The sequence below is a fragment of the Macaca fascicularis genome, chromosome 4 (assembly GCF_037993035.2).
Source record: "Macaca fascicularis isolate 582-1 chromosome 4, T2T-MFA8v1.1".
NCBI classification, from domain to species: domain Eukaryota; kingdom Metazoa; phylum Chordata; class Mammalia; order Primates; family Cercopithecidae; genus Macaca; species Macaca fascicularis.
Genome location: NC_088378.1, coordinates 127,533,957 through 127,556,942, shown reverse-complemented (window position 1 = coordinate 127,556,942; position 22,986 = coordinate 127,533,957). Strand labels below are relative to the sequence as shown.

Below are 22,986 nucleotides of genomic sequence, written 5' to 3'. Positions count from 1 at the left end.
ACAGACCATATACTGGGCCATAAAACAAGATTCAATGAGTTGAAAAAAATTAAAATCATACAAAGTATGTTTATTACCACAAAGAATACATTAGAAATAAACAACAGAAGAAAATTTAGAAAATCCACAAATATTTGGAAATTAAACAAAACATTTCTAAATAATTAATGGGTCAAAAAAGAAATCACAAGGCAAATTGAAAAGTATTTTGAACTGAATGAACACAAAAACAACATATCAAAATGTATGGAATCGAAATCGGAGCTTAGTAGTAAACTTACACCTTTAAAAACCTACATTAGCAAAAAAAAGGAAAGATGTCAAATCAATAACCTAAACTTCCACTGTAAGAAATCAGAAAAAGAAGAGCAAACTAAACCCAAAGCAATCCCAAGTAAGGAAATAATAAAGATTAGAACAGAAATTCATAAAATAGAAAACATAAAAACAACAGAGAAGAATCAATGAAAATCAAATGTAAAGGTCAATAAAATTGTCAAACGTTTAGCTAGACTGACCAAGACAAAAAGAAAAAGACATAAATTGTTGAAATCAAAACTGAAGGAGGGAACATCACTACTAACCTCACAGAAAGTAAAAGAATGATAAAGAATACTATGAATAACTTTATACAAACAAATTAAACAACTTAGATGCTTAACATTATGAGTCATCTGAGAAATGCAAATTAAAACCACAATGAGACACCACTTTACATCAAGTATCATGATTCAGAGAAATAGGACGCCTCATACTCTGCTGGTAGGCACATAAAATGGTGGAGCCACTTTGGAAGATACTCGGGTAGTTTTTGTCTGTCTGTCTGTTTGTTTTTGAGATGGAGTTTCACTCTTGCTGCCCATGATGGAGTGCAGTGGAGTGATCTTGGCTCACTGCAACCTCCACCTTCTGGGTTCAAGCTTCTCTTGCCTCAGCCTCCCGAGTAGCTGGGACTACAGGCATCTGCCACCATGCCTAGCTAATTTTTTTTTTTTTTTTTTTTTGTATTTTTTTGTATTTTCAGTAGAGACAGGGTTTCACCATGTTGGTCAGGCTGGTCTTGAACTCCTGACCTCAGGTGATCCACCCACCTCGGCATCCCAAAGTGCTGGGATTACAGGTGTGAGCCACTGCACCCATTTTCTTAAAAGTTAAACATAAATTTACCACATGACGCAGCAATTACACTCCTAGGTATATACCCAAGAGAAATGAAATTGTATGTCCACACAAAAACCATGAATATCCATGGGAGCATTATTCATAACAGCCAAAAAGTGGAAACCAATTAAGTGACCACCAACTGGTGAATGCATTGAGAAAATGTGGTGTATCACACAACAGAATACTATTCAGCTATAAAGAAAAACCAAACACTGATACGTATTACAACATGGATGAACCTGAAAACATTATGTTAAGTTCAAGGACACCAGACACAAAAGACCACATATTGTATGATTCCATTTATATGAAATTTCCAGGAGAGGCAAATCTACAGAGACAGAAAAGTAGATTCATGGTGGTGGCCTGGGGGTCAGGGTGAGAACCAGGAATGACTGCAAAGGGTCAGAAGGAATTGCTTCTGGAGTGATGGAAATGTTCTAAAATTGCTGGATCATGATGATGGTTGTACTACAAATCATTGAACTGTGCACTTAAAATGGGTGGATTTTATAGTATACAAGTCATACTCAATAAAGTTATTTTTAAAATTATATACTTGCACTACATATAAAAATATATATTTATGAAGAAAGTAGAAATGTTAAAGGATGAGATAAATATAACTTGCCAGGCCTGGTGGCTGACACCTGTAATCCCAGCACTTTGGGAGGCCAACGCAGAAGGATTGCTTAGCCCCGGGAGTTGGAGTCCAGCTTGGGCAACACAGTGAGACCCTGTCTCTACAAAAAAACAAGAAAATTAGCCAGACATGGTGGCTCTTGCCTGTAGTTCCAGCTACTCAGGATGCTGAAGCAAGAGGATCACTTGAGCCCAAGAGGTCAAGGCTGCTATGAGCCATGATCGTGACACTGGACTCCAATCTAAGTGACAGAGTGAGACTCTGTCTCAAAAAATATATGTGTATATATATAAACGTATATATATATAATATATATAGGATATATAAGTTTATATATATATAAACTCTTCCCACTTTGGAAATCACTGACTTCAACTACAAGGAAGGGCATGTCGTCCAACGGTTTCGTTTGTGGGCCCTGGAGCCAGGCTGCCTGAGTTCAAATCTTGGCTCTGCCACATACTAGCTGAGGGACTTCGGGGAAGCAATGTAACCTCTTCCAGGTTGGTCTCTCATTTGTAAAATGGGATGATGAGTATAATAACAATTAAGCAGAATATCCAGGGGTTCCTTGAAAGCACAAAGAGACCATGGCCACTCCCATCCCATCCCTAGGATGACCACTGGGTGCAAGCCCATTGCCCCTTAGAAGCTTCCTCATCCCCAACTTCCAGGCAAGGCAGACTCACCAACCAATCCATAAAGCACCTACTGTGTGCTTAGCACCAAGCAAGTAGGTTTGAAGGACGATTCTCCCCTGACCCCAGACATACACAATACACAGACTGCTTCATGGGTTCCCAGAGTCTCATGAGAACTTCTCTCCATTGTGCAGGATGGGGAAACTGAGGGCCAAAGGAAGGACACTAGGTCATTAGAACACAAGCAGGACTTGCTTCCCAGGGTTGGAAAGAACTTTGAGAAGGAAATGTCAAAAGCACAATGGCAATTCTGAGCCGAGCAGGGAGGAAGGAGAGAGGAGAGCTGAGAGGGAATGGTAGTGCATGGAGGAGCAGGCTGTGGATGTGGGAGTGTATGAGTTGCAGCCCGGTGCTCTGCGAGGAACTGCCAGTGAGCCACCAGCCTTTGCAGAGCAGAGAACTCAGGTGGCAGGAGAGCTGAGCCCAACTCCCACAGATCACTTGGTGGCAGGGGCTCACTGGCTATCCTGGCTCCCCGGCCAAGCCCCATCCCCACATCCACCCGCTCCCGCCTACCTCGCCCAATCTGCCCTGGGCCCTGAAGGATGTTGCCAAACACTAGGTCATTGACCCCGGGTGTGGGGTGGGCACAGCAGGGAAGGCGGGGGGCGGGAGAGGGGCCAGCAATCCCTGTTTGACTGGAGCTGTTCCAGGCTGCTTGGGCTGACCCGACTGCTGCCATGTCCTTGCTGAGCTGTCGGGGCTGCTGAGTCACTTGCCTTAAAAATCTGGAGGCAGCAGGCCGCGTGGACTCTGGCCTGGTGCCCCCTCCCTGTGGCAGTAGCTGGTGTGTGTGTGGGGGGCCTTCCGGGTGCCTGACCCCTGTCCACCCCAACTTGCTGCACCCTCTCCCAGGCACATTCTCAGTGGAAGTTCATAATCGCCTTTAAAAATCCCGTTCACCCCAAACTGACTTGTAGAGGCCACTCCAACCTCCCACCTCACCCACATTAGGGTTCCAACCAGATAATTTCAAATGACACCCCACCCCCAACCTCCTGCTGCTGACAGCTTCCTCCTTCTTCCTAGCTAGCCCATCCTCCATTCCTTGTTCCCTCCTAACTCTCCCCCATCTCCCTCACTCTTAGCCAGCTCACAGGCAGGACAGGGCAGAGATTCAGGAAGGCAAAGTCTTCACCCCAGGAATGAGGTGGTTTGAGTTCCCAGTTTTGTCCCTTATTGCTGTGAGACCTTGGACAAGTTATTTAATGTGTGTCTTAGTTTCTTCATCTATGAAGTGGGAATAACAATAGTACTAATCTCTTGGAGTCATGGGAAAGACTAGAGGGAGTGGTCATTATTGTTAATTCCTTAGCAACCTCTCTCCCCCACACCCCTCCCCATCCAGCCCTCACCCTCTCTACTCCCCACAACCCCCAACATATACACAGGAATCAGGAATTACATAGAGGGTGAGACATACACAAATGGCACTTCATCAGAACTACTGCCTTTCTGAGACCTGAGTGCAGTAGTGTGTTGGAGCCAATCTCCTGCAGCTTGGACAGTTGTAAACTTTTCTTCACAACTGCTCATCCATTGACTTCAGGTTGGTAGTCTGAAGTCAGCCATGGTGGGAGTATTTACACCACAGAAATTGGCAAATGCTGCTAATGAGAATTTTTTTCACCCAGAGAGCTGGTCGTGAAACAATAACCAGCCACTGCCTGGGTGTCAGGGTACCTTGAACATTGACCACAGCAGCAAGTACCTGGGAAAGGGCTAGAGAGGCCCTGGATGGGGGGTGTGGGTAGAACTACTCAGTACCATCTCCTTTTTCCTCCCCTCCAGCCCCCTGCAGCCCTGTGCCTGGACCAGTAAGGTTGCTTCCTGACGGCTGAGGTCCCTGTATCCACTCAGCCCCATCCAGTCTCCTCTCTACTATCCTGGAATAAAAACCAACCCTAGGCCCTCCTCTTAGGGTGAGGGTAAGCACCCCAGGCTGTGCAGGCTCTGGCCCCTTTCCTTCTGCTCTTCCTCTGAGTGCCTCCACCTTTATTCATACGCTCACTCCTGTCTCAGAGCCTCTGCCTAGACTGCTCTTCCCAGCCTGCAAACCCACTTCCCAGAGCTGATCTGCATTCAGACTTCAGCGTTCTTCTCTGATCACCCACCCACCCCACCCCGAGAACAATACTTATCACAGTTTTTATCATTTTTGTGTGTGCAGTTATTTCAAGTTTTTCTCACCCACAGAGATGGAAAGCTTCAGGAAGGGAACAGGTTCTGGCTTGTTCAGCACTAATCTCCCACACAGGGCCTAAAATATAGTAGGTGCCTGATAAATATTTACCAAATGGATGAATGAACTATCCCTTTGGAACACTGATGTTAAGGAGTAAGGGAATGCTTTTAAATCAGGAGAGAGCTGTGCTTAGAGTGGAGGCCTGAGCACAGTGTGGGAGTCCAAGTCCAAATCCCTGTTCCGTTTTTACTTACTGTGTGACCTGGGAATCTCCATTTCCTCTCCTGTAGGATGGGATCATAATAATGACAATCACACGCTTGGCAAAACCCCAAGGTTGCTACGCCATCAAATGCAACAACGGCCATGAGAATCTTCTATGAACTGCCCAGCCAAGTCTGCAGAGGGCTGACAATGGGCTTGGATTCAGATCCCAGCACTGCTGATTAGTAGCTGGGTCAGCTTGGAGAAGTTATGCAATCTCTTTGAGTGTCAGTCTCCTCAAAGATGCAGTGCAATCTCTACCTCATAGGGAAGTAGGAGAGAGACAGTGTGTCTCAAGCACGCAACACCAAGTCTAGCACGGAGTAAGCCTGAAGCTCAAGTGGGTGTCCACTGTGACTATTACCTTTATCTCCAAACATATTTTATACAGGAGCTGTGTAGCATTGCTTATTGAGAAACCAAAGACTGATGTTATAGTGTATGTTTTTCTAATAAGCCTAGGACAGGAGGGTGGGGCAGAGTTTGGGGAGAGGCCTCCTTGAGCATCTCTTCATGCTAGGCACTGGGCTGTATACACGCGGGGAGCCGCTGGCCATCTCCGCCTGCCCTAAGGTGATAAGTAAAACCAGCCACAGTGGAAGGAGCATCTGAGCCAGACCCTAGGCACAGTCAGAACCCTGCGGGAATCAGGCCATAGGACATTTATGCAATATGGTTGAACAGGAACAGGGCAGTGGCCTCTTAGAGCTCAGCTTCAGATCACGGAAATGGGGTTTCCCACAGGGCCAGGGTAGGTTCAGGATGGAGGCCAAAACCACTTGGGTAGGCTGTGCTGAGCACTTGATTGGGGGGTCGGGGGGGAGAGGTACCACAATTGAGCACCTCCTATTAATACTTGGCAGGCTCTGGCCTGGGCACCTTAACACAGCATCAAAGCAGTTCTACCAGTGGGTGCTACTAGCCCGTTTTCCGAAGGAAGAAACTACAGCTCAGAGAAGTGAGGCCAAAACATGCTGAACCAGAATTCTATTCCTGAGCAGGCAGCTTTCCACTGCCTCAGCCTGCCTCCCCCAGGAAGGAACCTAGGTGCCGATGAACCTGTCCTGGGCTGTCTCCAATGAGAGAAAGCAAGCAACAGGGCCCAGGACCCCGGACTCTCTCCCCAAGGCTCCTCCATTTCCAAGTAGAAGTGGAGACCTCTGTATGCCTCTGTAGGAATAATATTATTAAGATTATTATTAGCTATAATTTAATGAGAGATTATTATGTGCCAGTGAGCTTTCATTAACTCATTTAATGCTCTTGACAACAGCCCGGTGGCTGGGTCCCTGTCTACCTTTATATGTGGATGAGAAACCAAAGTCCAGAAAAGCTAGCATTGATTCCTCTGGCACCTCTTCTACTTTTTTTGGAAAATAAAAATGTGTTGTTGCAATACTTTGGAGCATCAACCCAGAATCACATAACAAGAACAGAGGAATTAGTCAGTTGGAAAGTCCTCCCTCATGTCTACCCCAAGTCTCTCAGGCTGCAGTGAGAGCTTGACATTCCCCAGCTTCTCTGGACCAGCCAGCAGCCGCCCCCTACCATGTGGCCTTGGCCCCTCCTTTGCTGGGAATCAGGAGGGGGGTGGTCCTCCTTTGTTCCCCAGGCTCGGGGGAGCATTCCTACCCCAGAGAGGCCAGCTGAGGTCATGGGTCTATGCCCCCTCCCCAGGCCAGCCTGACCATGCTGGCAGCCCCGTCAATCAGGTGCAGCCCGCTCAGCAGCCAGCCTTTTATTTCCTAAATTAAAAGGGCTTGTGATTCCTGATTGAATTAAAGGCGGGAAGGTCAGCTCTGAGACCAGCAGGGAGATTTCAATCACGGGAGACCGGAGGCAGCCAGGGTGGGCAGGGGAGCGAGGCAGGGAGCAGACAAGGCTGGGAGCAAGAGTAGGGACGGGCACCACTGCTTCTCTCTCAGGCCAGACCAGTCAAAGCATGGTACAAGGGTGGCTAGTCCACAGCACCCACCCCCACAAACCTTTTGAAAATGTCAGTTTGAATTAAAGAAATTTCATCCTCTGATACAGCAGACAACCTGAACTGCTGGACTAGGCAGACTTGCTTGTGTATCTGTTGTTTAAAATGCCCTCAGAAAAGTGAATTCCACAGTCCTCCTCACTTCCTCCTGTCAGCAGGTTCTTTCTGACTTCTCTCTTAAACTCCCATGTTGGATCTTAAGGAGACAAGGATGACGCTACTTGCTTTGAAGTTATAAAGGACAGTCAATCAGCTGCTTTTTCTGTACCTATGACTCAGGCTCAGGGATCCTGCAAACTGCCAGTGCTTTCCTGCGACCTGGATAGACTGGGGAGAGGACTGCAATGAACACAGTCTTCCTGGCTGTGTGCTTGGGGGAAAGCTCCTCTTTTGCCAGGGACTCAGTTTTCCCATCTATACAATGGGCAGCATAGCCCGTACAGGATTTGCTGGAGTACTAGCCTTTCCTGGATAGTCAGGGTTAAGATGTGACTTTTTGCTTGGGCTAGCACCGAGTCTACCTTATATATAACCCTGGAGTCCCCCTGCCAAGAATCAAGTCAGGAAGTACAAGGACTTGATTCCTATCTCTGCAGGGCAGATACGGAAGCCCTGCAGTAAATGCCCCATGTCCTCCAAGGATAGGCAAGAACAGGCTTGACCCACGGTGGGGCTGAGGTTAAATATCAGGATGAACTGACTTCCTCGGTGACAGTGGTTTCTGGAACTAGATCATACAGAAGCCCTTTCCCCTCTCCCTACCCACTGCTGCCTCTGGCCCTGCACTATCTCCATGGGGGCAGCCTTAGATATAGGGGTTGCACCACAAGTGCTGGGACTGGGATCAGACATGAGAAAGGACTTCCTAATGGTGGGTGAGATAAGGCAGTAACATACATCATCAAAGGAGGGGTGCCTGTGGGGCACGTTTAAGGAAATAGGGAATCATGGGCCTCACCTAAGGCAGTGGAGGTAAGCTCTGGGCCTGGAGCCAGAGAGCTGGTTCCCTTCTCAAACCTTGCTGGTCTTGAGCAGGTCCTTTGCCTCTTCTGTGGAAGGGAGGTGATGATGCTATTCTAGCAAACAAGGCACGCACAGGCTTCTGATGGCACAGTGACATGGGCAACTGAGGGTTGGCTGTGTGGGTGGCTTTTTCCTGTATATATCAATTTATATGCCCTTCCAAAAAGTCAGTAACATCTTTTTAATGCCTTGGCATAGCGGTGTCTTTCTTTACCAGCAGATTCACAATTCCTGTTCCATGTTCCAGATGCTGTTTTAAGTACTTTACATGTATTTAACTCATTTAACCTTCTCAATAACTGTCATGATCCCCATTTAGAGAAGGGGAAACCAAGGCACAGAGAAGTCCAGTAATTTGCCCAAACTTAGCAGTAGCGGGGTGATGGTTTGAATCGGGGCAGCCAGGTTCTAGAACAATGCTAGCACTCAAGCTAGAACTCTCTGTGATGGAGGAGTCGTTCTGTATCTGTGCTATGCAGTGTGGCAGCCACGAGCCCCGTGTGGCTTTTGAGCATTTGTCATATGACTTATGTGACCAAGAAACTGGATTTTACTTTTACTTCATTTTAATTTAAGTAGCTACATGGGGATAGTGGCTGCTGTATGGGACAGTGCAGCTCCAGAGACCCTGGGAACACCAGGCAGGACGAGGTCATCACTGAGGATCATTCAGATTTGTCCCTCTCATCCTCCCGCTACCCTCCTCCTGCTACTTCCAGCCTAGAGTTCCAGGAAAGTTCTCCCTTTCTCCCACACTCCCATGTGAGAGCTTCCTTGTCCATCGGCAGGTATGTGTTCCACCCACAGCTGCCTCCTTGTTCCTGACATCCCTGAAGCTGTCTTGGAAGATCAGGACAGCCCCATGAAGGGGCCTGGCCTGGTCCCTGATGTCTGAGTGAGCTCCCTGTAGGGCCTGGCCTATTGGCGCTGGCAACTTCTCTTGACACCAGGGAGAGAGCACTTCTCCCATGAAGGGGACCCATCCCTCCTTCGTGGACACTGTGTGACCTGAGTCCACTGGGGAGACATGTATGGACAGCGCTCCCACACCAGGGTCTCAAGCTGGAAGCTCCCTTATAGGTCACACCCTGTCCTGAGGCCTGAGGTCTCTGCAACTGATGGCGTGTCCTGACAGCTTCCTGCTCTGCCTCTCAGGGGCTGAGGCCTGGTAGAGTGCTAGACGCTAGAACCACAGGGAGTCAGTGATGCTACGGAGAGCTGAAACTCATGCTGGGCCTTGAAGTAGGAAAAGCTGTAGGTGAGCTAGGCCTGTGGTAGGGGGTATATCCTGCAGAAAGAAGAGTAAGGTCAGAGGTGCAGAGGCACAAAGGTTTGGCTGCATTATCGTATGGGAACAAGGCAAGAGTTGAAGTCACAGGGAGCTTGGGAGAAGCAGCAGCTAGTAACACTAACACCCGTGTTATAGCACCCCTGCAGGCCAGCACGGTTCTAGACCCATTATGCGTGTTATCTCATATGGTTCTCAGGACTGCCCCAGGAGGTAGACAGACCTTACAAAGAAGGAAAAGAAGACTCAAGAGGGGAGAGGAACTTGCCCAAGTCACAGAGCCAGCAGCCTGGCTTCACCGGCACTGCGCATACCTGGCCTCCTTCCAAAAGACACGTGGACTTGCTTCTGCAAACAACAGATTTTCAGGAGGGTCATGCCAGGCTTGTACTTTCTTATTCTTTTCTTTTCTTTTGAGACAGGGTCTCACTCTGTCGCCCACGTTAGAGTGCAGTGGTGCGACCATAGCTCACTGCAGCCTCAACCTCCCAGGCTCAAGCAGTCCTCCCCCTCAGCCTCCAGAGTAGTTGGGATTACAGGCCTGAGCCACCACACCTGGCCCAGGTTTGTACTTTGAAAAGCTCCCTGGGGCTGCTGAATGAGAATGAATGGGAATGGGAAAGGCAGGAGACAGGAGCTGGGCAGGAAGTGGTGGCGGTCATTGAGAAGAAGAAGGCCTGACCTGCTATATGTAAGAAGCTAAGTCAGCAGAGAGAGAGAGAAGGCCCCAAACTGCAATGTGGATCCACAGGGTGCTGTTGGCTGGGGTGGAGCTGAGGAGGGACCACCAGGGAAAGTGATGACTTGGGTTTAGATCATGTTACTTTTTAGGAGCCCGTGAGAACTTCAGGGATCTGGAGTTCAGGAAGGAAAACCTGAGGTAGAGGAATGGATTTGAGGGCCAGTGTTGATGGTTGAGACCTTGAGTGGGTCCTGGGAGAAGAGAAGCAGCCCCCTTCTTACCTTGAGGACTCCCAACCTCCCAGGGACCCAGAGGGTAGGGAGCCCTTCAAGAAAACAAAAAGAGAGACCCAAGAGGATGGGCATCCTAGTAATGTGGGAGGGCAGCATGGGGAGGTTTTGAGCAGGCCCAGGAGATAGAAACTCAACCTGGACCCTCCAGATTTGGTGCCCAGGAGGTTCTAGCAGGGACAGCAGAGGCAGGAACCAGGCTGGGCTGTGAGGTGAGGACAGCATGGAAGGCAGGCCATGGGGAAGGGGCGCAGCTCTCCAGGAAGAAGGAGAAGATGAGGCAGTGATTAGGGGGGAGGTGGGAGAGCACCTCTGGGGTCCCTGGGTACCCCCTACCACAGGAGTAGTCCCTGAAACTTCAGGTCTGCCTGCCCAGGTTCCCTTATGCCAAGTGTGGCTTCTCTGACATCCTCCCTCACACCCTCCGCAAAGCACTCAAAAAAGTGCTGAGCCCACTGCTGGCCCTGGAAGGGTTTTGCTGATTCACGGAGGAGAGTCTGGCAGCCCGAAGATGGCAGAGAACTCCACCCTGCCTTGGGGAAAGAAAGCAGCCTGGACGATGTAGGAGAGGCCACAGCATTCTACTCATATACTTCCTGTGCAGGGTGCAGGGCCAGAGATGGGCAAGAGCCGGTGCCAAGAACATACCCATAGCTGGCCATCCTCTGAGGCAGAGGGAGCAGAAAGGTCTCAGGACTACTGTGGTTTTATACTTAGTCTTAAAATTAGGTAGTATAGTTCTCTAGCAGGTCAGGAATCAGGGAGGGCTCCTTGGGGCGGAGGGGTGGCATTAGTCAGTTTTGCCCAGTGGAAGTGGAAAGGGAAAGGACATTCCCGACAGCATGCACACAAGCAGGAAATCAAGAGGCCTTGTCGGCATCTGGCAAGGAGCCTGGGCTGGCTGGCTCCTCCGGCATCAGCTGTGGAGAGACATGACACTGAAGGGAAGCTGGCCTCTAAGTCAGGGAGAGCTCTGAATGTGCAAGTAAAAGAGTTCAAGCTTTATTCTGTAGACAATGGTGAGCCCTTGCAGGTTTTGCAGTAGGAGAGATCCCTGAGGGTATCTCCTCTGGCTGGGGCAGCTGTGGGAAGACCAATTGGTTCTTCATGGGAGGTAGGGGAGGGAATGTCCATCAGGGTCTCCCACAGGGCAAGAACCCCAACCCCACGATCAAGGCCAGGCTGGTAAAAATAGCTGGGAATCCCACTGGATAAAAATAGCTGTAGGCAGGGGAACTCACCGGCACCAACAGGTAGGAAAAGTAGGTCATGGCTATGGGCCACCTGGGAGGTGAGCAGGAGGGAGCAGAGCTCCTTCAGAGCCTGCCACTTCCTCCTTCACCCGTGAAGACTCAGCCTCCTGGGCAGCTCTGAGCAAGGTCTGACAATGGAGGAAGATCTGGAATTAGCTCTCCAGGCCTGCGGGCCATGTGCTATCTCTCCCTCTGGGGGCATTTCTACCTCCCAGCTAGCTTTGAGCATCTTCTGGCACACTGCTTTGACTTCAGGAATTCACTTCCCAGCAGAATCTAGTGCCTTATTTCTTGGCGACATCATTTTCTAGACTCACTGAGTTCAGAATCTATTAACCTCTTTATTGTAACTGTGATTTATTGAGCATTTATGAAGTTCTATGCGTGGTGCTAACTTTTTCACAGTGCAAGAATAACCTCTCTGAAATATGAGTCTGTTCTCCAAGAGCCAAGCATCTCTCTCTTAGAACTTTTGTCCACACTATTGGGTTTTTAAAATTATCACACAGTAAAATTTACTGTTTTTCTTCTGGTATACAGGTCTATGAATTTGAACATGTGTAGATGTGTGTATCCTCCACCACCATCAGGATGCAGGAAAATTCCATCACCCCCAAAAACGCACTCATGCTGTGGTTTTATAGTTATACCCTCACCCCACCCGTAACCCTGGCAAATACTAATATGTTTTCCATCACCATGGTTTTGTCTTTTTGAGAGTGTCAAGTAAATGAAATTACAGTGTGTGACCTCTTGACTGGCTTCTCTCATTTAGTATGAAAGTTTTTGAGATTCATCCAAATATTGTTGCACTTATCAATATTGTTCCTTTGTACTGTTCAGTGGTATTTAATTGTCAACCCATTGAAGGACATTTGAGCTGTTTGCAGATTTAGGCTGTTATAAATAAAGTTGCTATGAATATTCAGGTACAGGCTTTCACGTGAAGAGAAGTTTTCATTGTTGTAAGGTAAATACATCAGGAGTGGGATTACTGGGTCACCTGGTAAGTGTACACTCAAAGATTTAACTTTACAAGGAAGTGACGAACCATTTTACAAAGTGTCTGTACCATTTTACATTCCCACCAGCAATGTTTGAGAGTTCCAGCTTCTCTGTGTTCTTGTCAGCTCTTGGTTTTACATTTTTTAATGTGCTAGTCTAACAGGTATATAGAGGTATCTCATCATGGATTCAATTCACTTTCCCTGAGCGTTAGTAATGTTGAATATCTTTTCATGTGTTCGTTTGTCATTTTTATATCCTCTTTAGTGAAGTGTCTGTACAAGTCCTTTACCGATTTTTTTTTTTTTAATGAGGTGGCTTGTTTTCTTGCTGTTGAGTTTTGAGAGTCCTTTGTATATTCTGGTTTGATATGTGGTTTGCAAATATTTTTTCCCAGTCTGTACCTTGTCTCTTCATTTTCTTGACAGTGTCTTTCCTTGACAGAGCAAAAGGTTTTAATTTTGATGCAGTTTGGTTTATGAATATTTCCTTCATGGATGAATCATGCTCTTGGTATCATTTTAGAGTTCTTCACCCAGCCCCAGGTCATAAAGATTTTCATATATGTTGTCTTCTAACAATTTTATAGTTTACATTTTACATTTTGATCTATGATTCATTTGGGGTTAATCTTTGTATTTAGGTCAAAGATTTTTCTTTGTTTATGAATGACTAACTGTTCCACATTTATTTGTTGAAAAGATTATTTTTTCTCCATTGAATTGCTTTTGTACATATTATTCATATTTGTGTAGATCAATTTCTGAACCTTCTGTTCTGTTTTACTGATCTGTATATTCATCTTTTTGCAAATTTCACACTCTCTTGATGACTACTGTAGTTTTGAACTAAGTTTTAAAATTAGGTAGTATAAACTGGGCATGGTGGTGTGCATCTGTAATCCCAGCTACTCAGGAGGCTGAAGCAAGAGGATTGCTTGAGCGTAGGAGTTTGAGACATGCCTGAGCAACATAGAGAGACCTCATCTCAAAAGACAAAACAATCCCCCTCCAAAAAAAAGAAGAATAAAAAGAAAGGAGATTGGGTAGTATGACTCCTCAAACTTTATTCTTTTTCTCCCTAAAATTGTTTTAGCTATTCTAGTTCCTCTGTCCTTCCATAAAATTTTAGAATCTGCTTGTTAATATCTAACCAAAAAAAAATCCTGCTGGAATTTTGATTGGTATTGTGTTAAATATATAGTCTACTTTGGGAAATTGACATCTTTATGTTGAATCTTCTGTCCATAAACATGGTATACCTTTCCATTTATTTAGGTCTTCATTATTTATTGCAACAGCATTTTGTAGTTTTCAGCATACAGATCCTGCACATCACACTTGTCTCCTCCACTAGACTACCAGCCCCATGAGGCAGGGACCATGTCTGTATTACATACCACTGCATTTCCTGAGCTCCCAGAGGGCCTGCCTGGCATGCAGTTGGTCCTCACTAAATATCTCTGAGTGAATAACAGCACTTTTGCATTTGTCATTTCATTTAATCTACCCACAATCCCTACAGGATAGAGATTATACTTCTTACTTCATGGAGGAGAAAACTGAGGCTTGGAAAGGAGGTATAGTGAACATTATTCTAAGATGTTCCTCAAGGTTCTCACCTCCTGGTGTACACACCCTATAAAATTCCTTTTCCTTGAGTGTGGAAAAAGGATCTATGAATATGATGAGATATCATTCCTGTGATTCGTTCACATTATAGAGCAAAGGTGGAGGAGTTTTGCAGATGTAATTAAGGTCCCTAATCAGTTGACTCTAAGGTTATCACAAAGGAGATTTTCCCAGATGGGTCTGACCTCATCAGGTCAGACCTTTTAAATGAGAGTCTAGAGGACACAGGTGGAAAAGTCAGAGGGATTCAAAGCAGCAGAGCTGCTCTTCTATTGGCCTTGAAGAAGCTAACTGCCATGTTATGGAGAGGGTCACATGATAGAGTACAGCAATGTCCTGTATTAGTTGAGGCCCTCAGTCCCACAAGGAACTTGGAAGAGAACCTCAAGCCTCATATGAAATCACAGTCCAGCCAACACCTTGACTCAAGCCTGGCGAGACCGTGAGCAGAGAACAAACTCATGGTAATTTGTTACATAGCAATAGAAAATTAATATGGAAGCCTTTCCTAGGGACCCAGAGTTGGAACTCACACAACTCCTGGGCTGCTGAGCTATTGCTGTCCACTACTCATCTGTCTCCCAATGCCTTCTCCTCTTGGGAGGCTTGAGCCTTTTTGTTTATGCCTTTTGTTTTGTTTTGTTTTATCTTTGTTTGGATGTCAGGATTACAGAACCCTTGGTCTATGACAGTTTTATTAATGGTCCATGCACAGCCCACTTTTATTTATGTTGGTTTGTTAGTTGGTTTTACTAATGCAATAAGTACCCATAAACCCACCACCCAGAATAACTAGTCCTTGACAATAACCCACATCTAACCACTGCCCCACTTCCTGTCCCCTGTCCCACAACTGCAGAAATTGTCATATGAGTCCTGTGTTCATTATTTCCTTGCTTTATGAAGTTTAATGGCATAAAATTATTTTTTAAATTGTAATGGTTTTTAATTTTCTAAAAAGGGTATCATGCAGTACGTAATCTCTTGGGACTTTTTCATCTCAATGTTCTGTTGCCAACCTTCACCTGTATTGCTCCGTGTTAGAGTAGGTCATTCATTTTGACTGCTGTGTAACATTTCACTATGTGACCACATCCCCACAGCTCAACCATCCACCCTGCTCCTCATGGGCATTTGGACAGTTTCCAGGTTTCTGCTGTAGTGAACAATGCTACTCTGAACATTCTTGTGTAAGTCTCCTGGTTCAGTCATTTACCTCTCAGAGTCCATTTCTGCCTAAATAAACTAAAGAGGTAGGATTTTGTTTCTTTGCCAAAGGAGATCCAAAAGATTAATAAAGCTTCTTGCTAGGAGCCTGCCCTTAACTGCACTCACCCCCAAACTGCTGCTTTCATCAGATCCATCCAAATGTTGTCTGCCCCAGACACCCAAATCTGGGACCACAAACCCCAGCCATCCCCCAGGGGAGCATCGAGAGCACGCAAGCCGCTCCTCCCGGACTCAAGTTTCAATATCAAGAGCTGGCTCTGAGGAAGTGTGCTGACCACAGGCACGGCTCACTCGTGGTTATGGGCAGGACTTTGGTCCCAACGATATCTCATCTCACTGTGCACTCGGAATCTGCTCTTCTGGAAACCCCTCCAGCCTAAACCACAGCAGAGCATGCGATGACAGCAAGTGTAGTGACAAGTTAGCAGAGTGGAAAGTGAAACGCAGTCATAGGCTAGTCCCTGCCCTGCCAGGCCTCAAGGGAGACCCTGATTGAGTCCCTGATCTCTCATAGGCCAAAGTCTCCTCACATAGCTGAGGGGAGGGGGGGGATGCACACTCAGTGAGATAAGAGGCTGACATCTGATTAGATCCGGTTAGAAAGTGCAGGAGGGTGGAGAAAGTGACATCTGGTTAGAAAGTGTGAGAGGGCGAAAGGAGCTAAGAGGGTGGCCAGGGAGAACCCTGCCCAAGGCTGAATGGGAGGGCCCACATTGAGGGCTGATCTTCCCTGCCTAGTCCACTCAGACTTACATGCTAATATCCTCCGGAAACACCGTCATAGACACACCCAAGAATAACGCCTCACCAGATTTCTAGGTACTTCTTAATCCAGTCAAATGGACATGTAAAATTAAGCATCACACCATAGACACTTTCTTCAAACCCTTGGGGGTCAGCCATTGTCTCCAGAGGCACAATTGGAAGGGTCTCACAGGGAGACAGACCCAGGGTGGATTCCAAGGGCTTCCCTTGCTCCAGGCCTCTGCAAATGGATGCAATGCCTTGGGAAGGGCATGAGTGAGCCTCACAGCAGCAGGGAGGGCTCAGCCTGTTCATCTCTGAGGTCCTCCCACCTGAGTTTCTGTGGCTTTACCGAAGGTAGAGCCCATATCTCCCCCACACACATACCTCCCAGGCAGGCCTTCCCTCCGTCCTCATCTTCTCTTTCCTCATTCCCTCAACACGCCTTGAGAAGCACAGGGGTTGGGGCACTTAGTGTGGGGAGTGTGTAGAGCAAGTTACACAGAAGAGTAGGAAGAACTCAGAATGGAGATGATGAGGCTGAAGGCCAAGGCTTCCTCTCAGGCTCCAGCCAGAAGCTGGGCTTGCAAGAAATTGATGCTTCTGGAGAAGGAGGAGGTGCTGATGACTGAGTGCCAGCCTGAGAGTCAGTATGAAGGACAGGGGGAACCAGCACTTCCTCATACCCCAAAGGTCAGAAAGATTCACAGCTATCCCTGTAGTGCGTTCAGGCTATGGTCCCCGGTCAATCTAGCTTCCCACCCTTCTGTGTCCCTGGGTCCTGGCTGTAAGCTAACTGAGCCTGGTTTCCTGATAGCATCAGAAGAGGAAAGCAGGACTGTCTAAGAAGCTCTGTCTGCGGTGGTGTCCACAGGGGGTGTCTGCATGGGCTCTTCGCTCCTGCATGAGCCCCGAGAAGAACAGTCTCTGAGCTTGTACTACCTGCTGAAAGAATCGGATGGAGAAGGCCAGTCTCTGCTCCCAAAGTTATGCATCAGGGAATGAGCAAGGCTGGGTGGGTCCTATGAGTGAAAGGATGGGCTTGCACAAGTTACCCGGGGTAAAATATGCTAATTATTTGGAGCACCAGCCTCGAGGTACACCCTCAGGCGTCAAGATTTGGGGAAGTGCTCACATCTGGTAGAGTCTGTGCAGGCCAGTTGAGGCAAATATCAGGTCATCACTAGTTTAGGTTTTTGTGCAGGAAGGGGGCCAGCCTAGACCTGTGCTTTAATCCTGGAAGGATAGAGGGCTTCCTTCCATAGCCCAGGTTCCTGCTCACCTCCCACCCCGGCCCCCCAAAATTGGACTCTTTCAGAACACAGGCCTCTGTCTTAGCCTGGTTTCCCCTAAAAGTGGAACATATGGGAGCTTTGGTCTTAGGGGCAACTAAGCTGATTTGGGAAGTGATCCCAGGAACAGGATCAAAAGATGATGGTGGGGAAAGTGAACAGGGTATCAACCAATACAAGGATCTGTTATCTAGTTGACCACCCCTGTGGGTGATGGGTGCTGACCCCACAGAGATCTATTTAAGAGACTTATGAAATGTGTTTCAAAACTGTCCACCCAGAAGGGCAAAAAGGGATCCTTTGGCTTCTGTATCTCCCATTGCACAAAGGTGATGCCAGGGGAGTCACTTCTGGGGTGCACATACTTAAGCGCTAAGCAGTTCCACAGGTGTCCACCCATAGGACATCTGAGAAGTTTCTGGCAGGAAGTAGGAGGTTCTAGGCCAAGGCAAAGTGCCATTCAATTGCACTTTTGCAGAGCCCAAGAAGCTTGCATGGAGCTGGCCTCTAAAGCAGAGGCCAGAGTAAGCGACAGGCACAGAGAAATTTGGACAAAAGTGTCCAGTAAAGGTCCTATCTTTGTGCCTTCACCAAGCCATAAGCAGCATCAGCAGCATGTTACAAGGCCAGCTTTTCAGAGTATGAAAAAATATTTTCCTAGAGTCAAAGAAAGCTCGGAGGTGGGACGTCATCATGGGAGTCGGCAAATTCCAAGTACCTAGCAAGGTTTCAGGGCTCTGCTCTGCTTCGTCCAGCTTGAGGGCCAGTCTGCCTTCTCTCCTTAAGTGCTTGCCTAGCCAGGGGGCCCGGAGCCAGAAGGAAGCAAAGGCCATTCAGCCTGAAACTGCAGCCAGACCTCTCCCTGAAGAGCCTCCCTGCTCCCAGCCCTGCTGAGCCCTCTCTCCACACACATTTCTTTCCTGCCCAGCCAACCTCAGTTCATTTCTCAAGCAGCTCATGTGGGCTCCTCCACTTTCTCCCTGCTCAATGTCTTATCTCTACTTTTTCCTGGGCTGGACCCCAGCCCCCTCCTGCATGCCCATCCACCCCCAGACATTGGCGCTGGCTTTCCAGGCCCCCTGTTGCTTGGCCCTTTCCAAGCCTGTTTGGGACCCAGCCCAAATCAGCAATTACAAGTACCCACTTTTCCTTCTCACTCACACAAGGTAGCCATTGTCCACTGTACAAGGGAGAACCATCTGTGCTCATGTTGCAGTAAAGAAGGATGTTTACCCAGGGTCGTCGGCACAGCCTTCATGCTGTGTCCCCCCACTGCACATCACGTGCAGGCCAAACACACACCTCTCATGGGCCCACAGGTTAGGTGCTGAGGACAGACATGCAAGGCCCAGAACAGACACAGCATGGGCACAGAATGGGGATGCAGGCTCAGAACGGACACCCGGGCAGCCTGCCACTTGAGGCCTTAGCAGGTATGGTCCTTTCTCAGTTGTGAGTTCCCTCTGCTCAGGCCCTTAGATAGATGCTCCCTCCATTCCTCCTTCCTACCTCCTCACTTAATCCTTACTATAAGGCTGGGAGAGTGGTTCACGCCTGTAATCCCACAATCTGGGAGGCCAAGATGGAAAGATTACTTAAGGCCAGGAGTTTGAGACCAGCCTAGGCAACATAGTGAGACCCTGTCTCTAAAAAAAATTAAAATTAGCCAGGCATGGTAGTGCGTACCTATAGTCTCAGCTACTCGCTTAGGCAGGAGGATCACTTGAGCCCAAGAGTTTGAGGCTGCAGTGAGCTATGATCTATGATGACATCATTACAGAGCAGGACCCTGATTCTAAAAATAAAAATTAAAAAAAAAAAAAAAACCAAAAAACTCACAACCTTCTGCCCTCCAAGGTGGGTCTTATGATCCCATTTAATAGACAAGGATATGGGGCTCAGAGACGTTCCTTAACTTACCCAACGGGAGAGCGGAAGAAGGAAGGATGCAGGGAGGTACCTATAGAGAGCCCCAGGATAGCAGAGCTGGGAGAGCTAGACCTGAAGAAGTTTCTAGTCTTCTTTACGGGAGAGGGGACAGTGAGTTGGTTAGGTTGTGTGGAGAATTCCTCATTGAGCTGGAACTTGGGGATTTGGCTCCAGGCAGGTGGGGCCAGCCAGCGGGTTGCCCTGAGGGGCAGATGGTGACCTATGAAACACTCTCCCCTCTGCATTAGGGAAGGGAGATTTTCATCCAGGACACCCCTGCCCTGGAGACAGAGACATGTGCAAGACACCTCTTGGGAGCATAGCTGCCCATACCTGGCTTCCCCACAGCCATGATGACCCTGGTGGGCTCCTGGGTGGGGAAGGGAGTGGCAGGAGGATCACTTGCAAGGGAGGTCAGAGCTGTTGCCAACATTCACAGCAGTGGCCCAAGGCCCAGAAGCCCCCAGAAGGAGCCAAGGAGACTTAGTCCCCAGAGGGCAAAGGTAACCCACACACATGGGCTTGTGTAACCACCCGTGGGCCGGCTGGGCATTGTTGTTCTTGGGAAACCCTGCAACTGAGATTTGGAAAAGGGACCTCCAGGGTCATGTCTTTCACAGCCCAGACTCTGCCCTGAGGACATGGGTCACAGTGAGAAGGCCCTTCCCTGCACAACCCCCAGGCCAGTTGCCAGAACAGCAGGGTGAACATGGTATCAAGAGGTCAGGCTCAAGCCTACGCTGTCCAGCCTCCCCAGCCCTTCAAGATAGCCCAGGCCACAGGAACACCAAACCAGCAAACTTGGGAAAGGCCATTGTCCTCTGCAATGGAGCTTGAATCAGCATTATTCTCTCCAGTATTGATACCTCATAGCCTTCTCTGTCCCCTGCAGAAGGCTGAACACCAGACCATTCCAGAGCAGGACACGAGCATCTGCCGCCCTTGTTATGGCTCCCGCAGCCCAGGCCTGGCTGCCCTGCATGGTCATGACATCTCCTGACATCTCTGGGCAGCATCTGGAACAGGATGTTTCACCAGCAGCCTCTTCACCCAGCTGACCTTGATGGGGGGCACATGGAGAGAGAGGAGACTGCCAGCTGCCCCAGACAAAGCTTGCTGCTTCTGCCCCTACCCTCTGCCCAGGCTCTAGATGCCTGAGCCAGAGTGGAAGCTCGTTGGAGGCTGGAAAGTTTGGAGGAAAACTTTCTGATGGGAGGTGATGGGGAGAGCAGCTGAGAAGGGGCAGGGCATGGTCTCCCTGGGTGTCAAAATTCTAGAATCAGTGAATCTCTGCAGCTCAAGACCTTGTGCCTACAGTGTCTGAGATGTGTGTTGCTCCACACCTGCTGGACAACCAGCTTCTAGGTAAGCTCTCAGACATCCCACAGTGTTGGCGTCACAAGGCCTCTGAGACATAGCCCTCCAAGTTTTCTATGGCTGCAAAACAAACCATTCCTAAACGTAGTGCTTTAAAACAATAATGGTTTAATTTCTCACAATTCTGGTGGTTGTCCTGGCTGTTCTGCAAATCTAAGCTGGGATTAGGCCACTTAATCAGTGGCATTCAGCTGGAAGGTCCAAGGTGGCCTCACTGGCAACTCTGAGGCCTTCATGCTGTCAACTGGCCTCCGTGCACCTCCTCTTAGTGCCTGATCTTCCAGAGTCTCTCTCTTCAGCAGAATAGCCTGGACTTCTCTGCAGCATGGTTCCTGACTTGGGGGAAGAGGAGACAGGGAGGGAAGGCAGTCAGGCCTCTCTAGGGCGGAGCCTGGAACTGGCACAGCATCATTGCATTTTTTCAGTCCAAGCAAGTCATAAGGCCAAGCCAGATGCAAGGAGAGGGAAAATACAAACCAACTCTTGGCAATAGGAGTAGCAAAGACTCTGTGGACATCTCTCACCCACTGTGGACCAGCAGAGTCAGGACAGAGCCAGATTGCCTGACCGAGACTTGGAAACTTAAAGATGGATGAAGTCCCCGTTCCTGCCCCTGGGGCGCTCTGCCCTCAACCCCCAAACCATGACCTTCCTGAGTCCCTCTGCTCACATTGACCCTGGAGGCCTGGCCTGGGGGTGGGAACGGCTGGGATTGGAGCTGCACAGGGAGGTGGGGAGGAATTAGGTCCCTCTTCATACCAACTGTTGAAGCATCTGAATTTGATCTAGGGATGGGCTTTGGCTATGGGATGTGGGGAGAGGGTGCCCCTTCCATGCAGAGGCCCATCCCACAAAGGCTTGAGCAGAGCCTGAATGTGGACACAAGGCAGGCTCCACTTAGCTCTCCGTGTTCACCTATCCACAGGTAAGGCTGTGACAGATTAACTGAGGCCACCTGTCCTGGGGAGGCTGGTCCTAAGGGACCCCAGGTCTCCCTCTCCTCTTCCAGGTGGTCTCCTGCACAGGTGCCCAGTTACCACCACACGGAGCTGCATTCAGCAGAACCAGATGTTGGACAGCCAAGTCGGTCCCCTGAGGACCACCCCTCCTGTCTGCTTTCATCTAATGTATTCACTCAGCCACTTGACAAATATTTATTCAGCACCCATAAGAGAACAGGCACTGTGCTCGTCACAGAGGATATATCAAGTGAGCAAAAGAAAAAAACAGCCCTATGCTCTTGGAGCTGAGATTCTTGAGAGGGTGGGAGGGAGTGTGTTTGTAGACAATAAACAAAATAAATGAGTAAATTACAGAGTCCTGTGGCTGCCATAACAAATCACCCACTTGGTGGCTTCAACCCAACAGAAATGTGTTCTCTCACAGTTCTGGAGGGCAGACGTCTGAGCCTCACTGCTATCTCTGCCTCCATCTTCAGGCGAGCTTCTTCCCTCTGTCTCTCTGTGTTTCCTCTTCTCATAAGGACTTAGGGCCCACTCCAAATCAAGAGAGCCTCATCTTGAGATACTTTATTATATCCGCAAAGACACTATTTCCAAATAAGGTCACATTCTGAGGTTCCTGGTGGACGTGAAGCTTGGAGGGAGACGCTATTCAACTCGCTATGGCCGTATGCACAGGTTCTAGGGGTTAGAACATGGACATTTTGAGGGACCACCATTCAACCCACTGCAAATACATTAGGGATTTGGAGAAAAATTAAGCAGGGTAATACAGAAGAGGGGCCCTGGGGTGGGATGGGGGAGGCAGGCAGAGTATTCAATAGGGTGGTGAGGAAAGACCTCACTGAGAAGGTGATATTCAAACAAAGACCTCAAGGAAGTGAGGGGTGACCGTATGGCTATCTGAATGAAAAGCATCCAGGCAGAGGGAACAGGTAGTGCAAAGGCCCTGAGGCAGGAGTGTGCCCCGTGCCTCTGAGGAACAGGAGGCTGGAGCAGAGTAAGCGAGGCTAGAGTGGTGGTAGGGTGGGATCACTGGGGCCTTGCAGGCCATACTTAGGACTTTGCCTTCACCCAGAGGGATATGGGAGCTGAGGCAGAAGAGAAACTGACTTTGTTTCCATTCTCACTACAGAGCTTAGCGTAGACTGTATGGGGCCACCGGCTGAAGCGTAACTGCCCACTTCCCCGCCCCACCAGGGCTGGACATGGGCAGCACGCCCTCCACGGCTCTGGGGTGGCTTCCCAGGACTGTGTCATAGACAGGCGCCTCCGATCCCCTGCCACTGGACCCCCTGCCTGCCCACAGGGCTCAGGTTTCTCCTCGTCAGCTGTATCC

General features: G+C 48.6%; 1 long non-coding RNA gene across 3 annotated transcripts in view; it reads left to right on the top strand.

The window, feature by feature from the left end:
• LOC102139991 (uncharacterized) overlaps positions 1-21,995 on the top strand; it is a 111,013-nt gene extending 89,018 nt beyond the window's left edge. For 2 of the 3 annotated variants that reach the window (XR_012434472.1, XR_010586399.2), the window contains exon 4: positions 20,201-21,995. This is a non-coding gene — a long non-coding RNA (uncharacterized lncRNA). Of the gene's footprint in view, positions 1-12,017; positions 12,224-20,200 lie in introns of those variants that run through there. The other variant, XR_010586400.2, reaches the window with a different exon arrangement.
• Positions 21,996-22,986: the final 991 nt, after the last annotated feature.